Source organism: Capsicum annuum, chromosome 11, assembly GCF_002878395.1.
Source record: "Capsicum annuum cultivar UCD-10X-F1 chromosome 11, UCD10Xv1.1, whole genome shotgun sequence".
Classification (NCBI taxonomy): Eukaryota; Viridiplantae; Streptophyta; class Magnoliopsida; order Solanales; family Solanaceae; genus Capsicum; species Capsicum annuum.
The window spans coordinates 110,406,333-110,417,790 of NC_061121.1; the positions used below are offsets into that span (position 1 = coordinate 110,406,333).

At 36.8% G+C, this 11,458-nt stretch overlaps 1 non-coding gene across 1 annotated transcript; it reads right to left on the reverse strand.

The window, feature by feature from the left end:
• Window positions 1-11,093: 11,093 nt before the first annotated feature.
• LOC124889210 lies at window positions 11,094-11,198 on the reverse strand. The gene has a single exon (XR_007047819.1). It is a non-coding gene; the product is annotated as a small nucleolar RNA R71 (small nucleolar RNA).
• Window positions 11,199-11,458: the final 260 nt, after the last annotated feature.

Genomic DNA, 11,458 nt, shown 5'->3' on the forward strand with positions numbered 1-11,458 from the left:
AATTAACTTTGAAATAGATCTCCTTTCAGATACCCATTCCTCCTGAGAGGGAAATTGACTTCAGAATAGATCTCCTTCCAGATACCTAGCCTTTTTTAATTCCACCTTATGGAATGGCTCTATCCGATCTTAAGAAACTGAAAGAACAGTTGAAAGATCTCCTAGACAAGGGTTTTATTAGGCCTAGTATCTCTTCATGAAGTGCTATAATTCTTTTCATGTGCAATAAAGATGATTCTCTCAGAATGTGCAACAACTACTATCAGTTGAACAAAGTCACAGTCAAGAATAAGTACCCCTTACCCAAGATTGATGACTTGTTTGACCAACTTCGGGGTTCTAATTGTTTCACTAAGATAGATCTCACATCTGGCTATCATTAGCTCAGAATCAGAATGTGACATCCCAAAGACAGCCTTCAAAATTTGATATGATCACTTTGAAATTATAGCTGTCTTTTGGACAAATAAATGTCCCTACAGATTTTTTGGAATTGATGAACAGAGCATTCAAGCAGTACTTGGACATGTTTGTTATAGTCTTCATAAATGACATCCTCGTTTACTCTTAGAGTAAGGGTGAACATGTTAACTATTTAAGAATTATATTACAGACTCTTAAGGATCATCAGCTATTTGTTAAGTTCAGCAGCTATGAATTCTAGTTGAAATTAGTGACATTCATTGGTCATATTATTTTTGGTAAAGGCATTTGAGTCGATCCCCAAAAGACCAAAGTAGTAAGGAACTATCCTAAACCCCTATCTCTCCATTAGATATCAGGAGCTTCTTGGGATTAGCCGGTTACTACAGATGGTTTGTTGAAGGATTTTCCTCTATTGCTTCTAACATGTCTAGACTAACTCAGAATAAAGTCAAATTTTAGTGGTTAGATTCATGTGGAAAGATTTTTCAGGATTTGAAGACTCCACACCTCCACTCCAGTTTTGATTCTACTAGAGGGTTCAGATGATTTTATGGTATATTGTGATACTTCCAGAGTTGGCCTTAGCTATGTGTTGATGCAGCATGGAAAGGTTATAGCATATGTCTCTTGACAACTCAAACCTCATGTGAAGAACTACCCAACTCATGATCTTGAGTTGGAAGCGATCGTTTATGCCTTAAAATTTTGGAGGCATTATCTTTATGGGGTTATGTTGATTTAGTCACTAATCACAAGAGTCTTTAGTATGTTTTCAGTTAGAAAGATATAAAGCTTCATCAAAGAAGTTGGCTAGAGTTGTTGAATAATTATGATATTCGTGTCTTGTATCACCCTGGATAGGACAGCATTGTGGCCGATGCCTTTAGCAGATTATCTATGGAGAGTGTTTCTCACATTAAAGATAATAAGAAAGAGTTAGTTTGTGAAGTTCATCAGCTTGCTACATGGGGAGTTAAGTTGGTTGATTCGACCCAAGGTAGTGTCTAGGTTCAGAAAAGTCTGAAATCTTCTTTTGTTGCCAAGGTGAAGAAAAAGCAAGATAGTCATCCTATTTTGCTTAAGTTGAAAAAGGTAGTTTAAAATCATAAGGTTGAGTTTTTCTCTCAATGGGGAAATAGTGTTCTTCGCTGTCAGGGCAGATTATGTGCTCTGGATGTGGATGATTTGAGGAAGCGGATATTGGTAGAAGCTCACTATTCTTGATATTTTATTCACATAGGACCCACTGAGATGTACTGCAATTTGTGGGAAATCTATTGGTGGAATGGCATGAAGAAGGATATTACAGAATTCGTCACTAAGTGTTGAAACTGCCAGCAGGTTAAGGTTGAGCACCAGAGACCCAGTGGTATGCTTCGAGAATTTAGTATTCCTACGTGGAAGTGGGAAATGGTTAATATGGACTTTATTATAGGGTTTCCTCATACTCGTTGACAACACGACTCTATTTAGGTTATCATGGACCGAATGATTAAGTCAGCTCATTTCTTGCCAGTTAACACTTCAGATTCAGCCGAACATTATGCTAGACTTTATCTTAGGGAGTTGATGAAATTGCATGGAGTCCCTTTGACTATTATGTTAGATAGAGTTTCCCAATTTACCTCTCGATTTTAGAGAACTTTTCAGAAGGGTCTTGGTACCCAAGTTCATCTTAGTACAGCTTTTCACCTCCAAAAAAATAATCAGGAAGAGAGGACCATTCAGACCTTAGAGGATATAATGAGGGCGTGCGTGATTGACTTCAAAGGTAGTTGGGATGATCACTTTCCTTTGACTGAGTTCACTTACAATAACAAATATCACTCCAATATTTAGATGGCCCTGTTTTAGGCTTTTTATGGTAGGAGGTATAGATCTCTTATTTATTGGTTTGAGGTAGGTGAAGTTGCCTTGATAGGGATAGAGTTGGTGCATGAGGAGATAGAAAAGGTTCAGCTGATTAGAGGACAGTTGAAAATGTCCCAAATTCATCAGAAATCTTATACATATGTGAAGAGAATAGAGCTTAAGTTTGATATTAGTGATTTTGTCTACTTGAAGATTTCACCCACGAAAGAGGTGAAGAAGTTTGGCAAGAAAGGGAAGCTCAATCCTTGATATATTAGTCCTTACAATATTATGAGTCAATATGATAAGGTATCATATGATTTGGAATTTTCTACAGAGTTAGCACCAGTGCATCCAGTCTTCCATGTCTCATTGTTGAAGAAATACATTGGTGACCTAGCATCAGTAGTCCTTTAAAGAGAATTGATGTGGAAAGAATCTCTCTTATGAAGAGGTCCCAGTTGAGATCCTTGATCATTATATTTGTAGGCTGGGAAATAAAGAGGTTGATTTAGTAAAGGTTCTATGGAGAAATAATCAGTTGAGAGAGCTACTTGGGAAACAGAGGCAGATATGTTGGCCAAGTACCCCCATCTTTTCTCTTCGAACCTAGTTCCAGCTTGAGTTAATAGTTTCCCTTAATTAAATAATTATTTCATTTCATCTTAGGCCGTCCAGCTATTTTCATATTATAGCATACATTCATCAGTTTAGTTTAGTCCATGCATCAGTCCTAGATTCAGATATTAACTCATGGTTCATCTCGTAAGTGTTCAGTGCAAAATTTCAACTTTCCCCTAGCCTCTCAGCTTAGTCAGTTTCATTCAAGGAAAAATGATCCCAAGGGGGAGATATTGTAATACCCCAAGTTTTTGAGCTCTAGACCCATCAAAAGCCACTGAATTAGATTTCCAATACCACTAGTCTTACCTTAATCCAATATCATAGTAAGAAGTTCTAGAAAAATCTTCCTGAGGGACTGTCAACTACCAGTGACAATGACTCTAGTAATGACCCATTGTAAGAGAAAACACATCATTGTGTGGAGTCATTACCATAGAAGTAAGGGGTCCCAGATTTTAGCTCAGCGGTGATGAGTCCAACATATGAATCGTTATTAGTACTAATGGGTCATTAGATAGACCCATCGTCATAATAGAAAGAAATCCAGAAATCAAGTTCATTACAATGACTCCTAACGACCCATTATCAAACTCAATGAATTATGAGAAGTGAAGTTTTAGATATAACAGTACCTAAGGTGTAGTATCTTTGACAATGACTGCAGGCTATGACTTGTTATCTGACCTAACGAATCATTACCTTAGTCATTATGACGGTATCAGCTTTTTTCCTGCATATTTGAAAAAGGGTTGTTTAGTTTGTTCCCATTCTTTTAACTCCCACTCCATGTCGTATAGGCTTCCCCAAGGATGGTATATAAGCCTAAACTTCCCAAAATTCCCCATTAAGTCACAAAATCAATTGAAACTAAGAAAAGAAGATTATTCTTCTCCAAAGCCAAGTTAGAGTTTCTCAACTTCAAGTTAAAATTCCAAGGATTTCTCTGAGGCTTACACATCCATGTATGTGGGATTTCATCATTGGGTTCCTTCCATCCATTGAGTCCCAAAAACATCTCAATTCTCAAGTTTATTGCATCCTTTAGGTTTTAGGTTCCAAGTCAAACATGAGTTTACTTAATCCCTTCTATTTATTTTTGCAATTAAACTATGAGTACATGTTTTTCCCATAGGAGTAGCATCCTTTCATACTCAGAATCATAAATTTCCCTTTGGTTGATAAATCATTGAGCTTGGCTTGAATTATGAAATTCTCTATTATGATCGTCTTTTATTATTATCATGTTTAGTTTGCATTAGTCAAAGCTGATGGGTTATGAACACCCAATACCTAGGGACTCATGCATATATTAGTTTACATATCTTTCAGCACTTCAGATTATCCACAGTTAATACTTTCATAATAGTATCATTATGAGCAATTTAGTTTATAGTTCAGTGTCTATTAGTCGAGAGTAGTACTTAGCACTGACTACAGCGCCACCGTAGGTTATAAAGGGTAAACCGTCAGTTGAGACATGACACCCTAGTCCTTTAGGACTCGACTTAGTAGATTCATGCCATCCAGGTTGGTACCCTTGGCAAAATACTGGCACCCTTCCAACTAGGGTTACAAAGTAGATCTCGTTTTTCTCAAATTAAGGTATATCGGTGATGGATAACTCCCATAGTTCATAGCTCATGTTTCAGTTTAGATTAAGAATGACCTTGTATCCAGTTATTCAGTTTCATTCGGTACATGTTTACACTTGGTCTTGCATATAGTTTATCATGTTTCATACATTCATTTTTAGTTTATACAAGTTAGTTTCCCATCTCACATACTCAATACATTCAAAGTATTAATGGCATACTTCTTTGCACTATATCGTCTCATAATATAGGTTTGAATGCTCAATACCCAGATCGCACTTAGAACGTTCCCATACCACTCAACAACGGTTTTGGTGAGTTCTCATCATTCAAGGACTAGTTATTTGTTATTTATTTCAGCATTTCATTTTATTTTAGTCAGTCGTTAGTTGGGGATTGTCCCAAAAACTCACTATGATTTAAAGGATTTCAACAGTTAGATATGTTTTCAGTTTGTTGAGTATTTCAGACCGTATTAGCATTGATTCCATTACCATTTATGATAAGCTTTCTTTCAATTTAACTTTCGCCCAATATTTTTAGCACTTCTCCTGTATTTTAGGGATATACCAGGTCATGGGTTAGCTTGGGGTCACTTGTGACACTAAGCACCTTACTATGACAAGGGGCATTCTCGGGTCGTGACAATTATTAAGGGGCGGGGAGAAAAAATGTCATAAAGGTGTAAAAAAATAAAAGAAACTATTTTTGTTAAATGCCCCAAATGGTGGGGACAACCCAATTTCAAAAACCATAAATTATAACCAGGGACACCCAAACCCTCGCCATCCGTATTGCTGAGGAAGAAAAACTCCTTGACTTCCTCCAAGGTCATGTTCAAAAGTAATTAGTCCATGAAGGTGTATGTGAACATAACCCACACCGCCTTCCACATCCTTACCAGCATGTAGTCTCGAGAGCGACATTTCTTTTCTCTTGGTCTAGATCCTTTTGAAGATCAGTGTAAGCTCGAGCCCAAATGGATAGGGAAAGTAAAGCTTGAAGGAGACAACCTAGGCTAGGATATTTGGGCCCTCTCCATGTAACCCTGCATAGCAGCAAGGTCAGTTGCCCAGTCACTAGGAGGAATAGGTATCACAACCCAAACCAATGCCTAGATGTGATAGGTAAATCAAGTCCAACGAGGACCGTAGACCACCCCCTACACCTAACCATATAGAACACAATTCCCCCAATGTCGGATGAATTTCTAACATATAACAAGATAGCATAAGATAAACTCAAGAAGTTAAAAACATGTCTATAACTGATAGTCAGTAACCGACCAAACATAACCAACCAACATCACCACCCAAGTCCACAGTAATCCAACAAATCCTTCTAAACAAAATTGAAATCAATAAAGTATCGAAACATGCCCCGGACTTTGACAATGACAATGAAAATGTTAATGATAATGTGAACTCTCAATTCTAGTCTATGAAATAAACTGATGAAATGTCTAAGCCTTCCGGAGAATGAAAGCTCACCACTTCACCATAACAAATCGACGAACTGAGCCGATTCACCTAACTCTGCGCAGGAAAAGTAGAGGTATCCCTGATGCCTGCATTGCATAGAGATACATCATTTGGAGATGGTTAGTGGGTTGAGAACTAGAATGTAACTCAGGGATAAGGGAACAAAATAAAGCCACGATCAACACTTCAAAATCAGTCAAAATCCAATGCACATAACTATATGCCTATACATACAAACATACATATGTATATATATATATATATATATATATCATATGCTGAGATAGGGAACAAGTCTTAACATGCACTTTAAAACTTTAGCCTGGATTGTGTAGCTCAACCATCATAACAAATGAACGAACCCATTGGCTATATGGTTCTAGCTCTCTCCCAGTTGGAAGGGCCCAGTGCATGCAGTCGCACAAACCAAAGGATGTATATGTGCATCATGGGGGATTTGAACCTCTCAACATATCAAGGTGACTTAAGCACCTAATTAGGTAATAATGTGGGAGACTCAAACCTCTCAATCATATAATAATAATAAGGGGGACTCGAACCATTAGGTCCTTTAGATCCCAGCATCGGAAACTACAATTTCACATATTGGTCCCTTGGGACCTCCACTTTCGCAACTCAGCTACACAACCCTCATTAAATCCCAATTAAATCATTTATCACACATTCCTATTCATTAAACCATAACCATATTTAGGCATAATTGTTGGTATCATCATACCAGCTACATTTGCAAGTTAACATCAACATTCCAAACCAATTATCATCACTTAGGGGGATTCACAACCCCCTTGATTCAATTATACATTAGCTTTGGGGAATTACACCACCTCATAAGGTTAAATTAAAAATTATTATGCTTTATTAACTTTTCATGTTATGCAATAGTTCAAGAGTAGTTCAATATGCATACTTTTTAAATTCAAAACCAATTTCACAATATGGGGTTGAGGTCATTATCACTTCAATGGTAAATATTCAAAAATTAGGGGAAATCACAATACCCTAGTTTATTCACCATACCCATGCACACTTCAAGTTTAAAACCATAATTAAATCATGAACAATCATCTGTAAACAATGGAAAAACATTGTTCAAACAAAAACATTCAAAAACCTTAACCCATGTTTCAAAACCAACATCAAAACCATATAAATAATACTTTAAAACATATATTTTTAGCAAAGTAATAATTACGGAAGAGTAACATGTCTAAAACACCCAATATTATGAAGAGAATTCAACCCTTGAAGAGCTCCTTGGAAACCCTAAGTATGGATACTTAAGAGACTTGAGCGAGAATAAAGAGTGTTTGGAGTTTGCTATAAATGAAAAATAGGGCCCCAAGTATGTTTATAGGTCGTAGGTTATGATTGGGGTGAGATGGAAATGTCTAAAACTCCCCCATTAAGAGCTGGAAAATAAACTGCCAGTCATTACGAGTCTAATAACAACTCATTACAAATAGTCTCCATGAGTCGTTCTCAAAATAGTGTCACCTAGAACACACATACTATTGACGTTACGACTCATATACCATGGCTCGTAATGGGACCCTATGACTCATAGGGTCTAGCCATAGTCAACACAGAAACTATTTCGATTTATATTGGACATCCTACGATATTCAAACAATGACCCATAATGAGTCCTTATGACTCGTAGTGAGACACTCGTACTCAGAGCAAAAGACTTAGCCACATATACTGGTTAGGCTATGATTTAGTTCCAACAACTTGTCAGGACTTCCTACGAGTTGTAGGGTAAGTCTTAGTTAGGACAGTGAGTATAAAATTTCTTAAATTTTTCAAGGACCAAATATTAGGGGTATTACATTCTCTCCCTTAAGATCATTCATCCTCGAATGGGTCAAGGCATCCCTTAGTACGATTTAACATAGAAACATACCTACACTTACCTTTAACAAAGACATAAAACAAAGATGTTAAGATCACACATGCCTTAAGCATGATTTTCTAAAATAGTGAATAGGAATGAATACTTTGACTTCATGTCCTCCTCGACTTTCCAAGTAGCTTCCTCAAACTTTTGGTTCCTCCAAAGAACCTTTATCGAGCCACGTACTTTGTCCACAAACGGTGGATTTGATGATCTAAGATCTTCACCAGAACTTTCTCATAAGATAAGGAATTCAAATTGCCCACACCTTCTAAGGGAACAACCAATAAAGGATTACCCACGCACTTCCTCAACATTGATACATGGAAGACCAAATTAATAAAGCTCAAGATAGAAGGCAACTCCAATTCATATGTAACATTGCCAACCCTTATCAAAACCAAATACAAACAAATATAACCAGGACTGTGCTTCCTCTTCTTCCCAAACCACATCACACCCTTCATGGGAGACACCTTTAAGAACACCCAGTCACCAACATTAAACTCCAAATATCTTTGTCTCATATTTGCATAGGACTTTTGGCAACTTTGGGCGGCCTTAAGCCTATCCCGAATCACCTCCTCCATGGCTTGGTTAACCAAGTCAGGCCCAAATATGCTATTTTCACCAACCTCAAACCACTCAATAGGAAACCTACACCTCCTACCATACAAGGCCACAAATGGAGCCATACTAATACTAGAGTAATAACTGTTATTGAAGGAAAATTCTATGAAAGAAAAGTGATAAACCCAACTACCACTGAAATCAGATACGCAAGCCCAAAGCATATCTTTCAGGGGCTGAATTATTCTCTTCGCTTGATCATCTGACTGTAGGTGGAAAGTAGTACTAAGGGTCACCTTAGTCCCCAAACCTCATTAGAATGACCTCTAAAAGTGAGATGAGAACTGGGTACCACAATCAAAAGTAGAATCTGGGGCACCATGAAACTTCATGATCTTCTTAATAAAGAGCTTAGTGTAATCCTCCACTGAATAATTAGTCCTCATGATCTTGGTCATATTTATATGCTTAAAGCACCAATATGCACCTAGATTTAGACTTAGTTCAAGAACTTTTGTATTAATTCTTAAGTATAATCAAGATTTTATTTCTTTTCATGCCTAATGGATATGATTTGTACTTTTAGGATAAAAATCATGAAGAATTATGCATATTTGGATACAACGATGATATAGAAGGGTTGAAGGAATGCAAAAGAGTGAAATAAAGCTAAAAAAACAAAAGCTGGAAAGTAGGAATCCTCATTTGAAGACACTCCGTATCACACTGACCAACAAAATAGCAATGGTCAAATTTTAGTAAAGGTCCGCAAAACCACCGCATCGCAGAGTAGTTCCACTTATCAGATTTTGTGACCAGAAAGTTTAGCGCATCACGGAGAATGAATATTTCACAATTATCCCAATCCAGTGGCTCACTGCGACAGTGGTGCGTTACGATAAGGGTGCACTTTACAATTGTCAAGGAATACTTGAGCTCCTCAATTGCCCATATTTTAATGAAAAATAGCAACTGAATGCATGGCACGATGTGCCGTATGAAAAAATCAGGAATATTGTAAGTGTTTTGTCCCAGCTATAAAAGAAAAAATCCAAGATAATTTTAGGGGACTTTGGCAAGCATAGCAGCGAGAAAAAGTAGAAATCTCTGTCTTTTAGGGTTCTTAGACGTTCTTTTAAATTTATTTACTTCAAGACTTGTTTTGGGTATAATTTATTACTTATTTTTGATGATAAATTCAAACATGAGTAGCTAAACACCCTATTTTTGGGGTTGAGGCTAAGAGCATGATTACTCTTTTATATTCTTATTCATAGTTTCTTTTTGGATTATCATCAGGGTTTTTCTTAATTTCTTGAGCTTACTATTTTAATGATTGGCCACCATTAGAATAAATCTATATTTCTATGTGCATCCGGGAGGAGAATCGTAGAATAGAACAAAGAAATTAGGGAGCAAGGTTCTTATTATTTTATAAAATAAGGGATTTGAATTAGCATCTAGGATAGAGATATACCTAGAAGCCTTGCTTGGTTCACTTGCAAGAAGACAACTTCATGAATCTAGAAGAATTATTGTATCTCTGCAGGAGTTATAGCTACAACATTCGATAGATAAATGATTTGACGTCGAGAGACCAAGATCGTTGCATAAACCTTGCAAATCATCAACCTGATAACCAATTAGACTGTGATAAGAGTAGAGAATTGTATGATTGTTCAAAATATCTCAACCCTAGAACCATCCTCATCATTGATTACAACCATTGCTTGCTTTGCTCTAGTTGTCACTAATTATTTCTTATTTAGTAATTTACGTTTTATTTATAAAGTCAAAATCATCTTGATACTTTCAAGCACTTAATACCCAATTGTCTTAAACTAAAGATTGAATAAATTTCTAATTTATTGATCCTCATGGGAATGATATCTGACTGTCTAAGTCATTATATTACTCGCACGACCGCGTATACTTGCATGTGTATAGAGACATAATAAGTTTTTGGCGCCGTTGCTGGGGATCAAATAGAATTAGTAAATTGCTTAAATTTTTGGTTTTGATAATAAGTTTAAGTGTTAACAACTTGATCTTAGCGGCTGAATTTTTGCAGGTTTAGTTGAACATTGGACTTGCTAGGGATAAAGAGTTAGTAGAGCCCTTTACAGAACCAGAATTAATTTTTCATTAGAGGCAAAGAGCTCAATACTATATTTAACACGCTGAAATACAAGATCCAATTATTGCTGATCCAAATGTTGAAAATGTTCCATCTCCTATTATTCCAGTTGTTCTTACTCAACCAGCCATAAGACCTGCTCGTGAGGTGGCAATCCCACTTAAAAACCATGTGACTAACAGCATTTAGAAGCCTGAATAAGGAGGTCGGTGGGAATTAAAACAAAATATGGTGCAATTGTTGAAATCTATGGGGGAATTTCACAAACTTTTACACGAGGATTTCCAGCAGTATTTACAGACCTTCCTGGAAATAAGCGATACATATATTCCTGAAGATATAAATATTGATTATGTCAGATTGAAACTCTTCCACTTTTATCTAATGGGGGAAGCAAAGAGATGGTTATATGCTTAACCACACACTCTATCACTTCATAGGAAGATTGTGCTCGGAAGCTTCTCATTCGATTCTTTCCATCCTAGAAGACTGCATGATTAAGGAGTGAGATTAAGTTTTAGACAGAAAAATAGAGAAAATCTTTACCAAGCTTGGGAGAGATTTAAGGGCATACTCAGAAATTGTCCTTATCACCATCAATCAAATGATGTTTTGATGCACACATTTATAGAAGGCCTTGAGTCTAATACGAAGATTCTCTTGGATTCAGCAGTAGGAGGCAAAGCTTTGGAGAAAGCATATGAAGAACTGTATACCTTACTGAATCGAATCGCATAAAGGAATCCTGATTGGCATACAGACTCAAGGAACGCTCCCAAGAAGGTTGCAGGGGTTTTGGAGGTTGATCGGTTCACTGTATTACAAGCACAAATTGCAGCAATGCAGAATAATATGACTA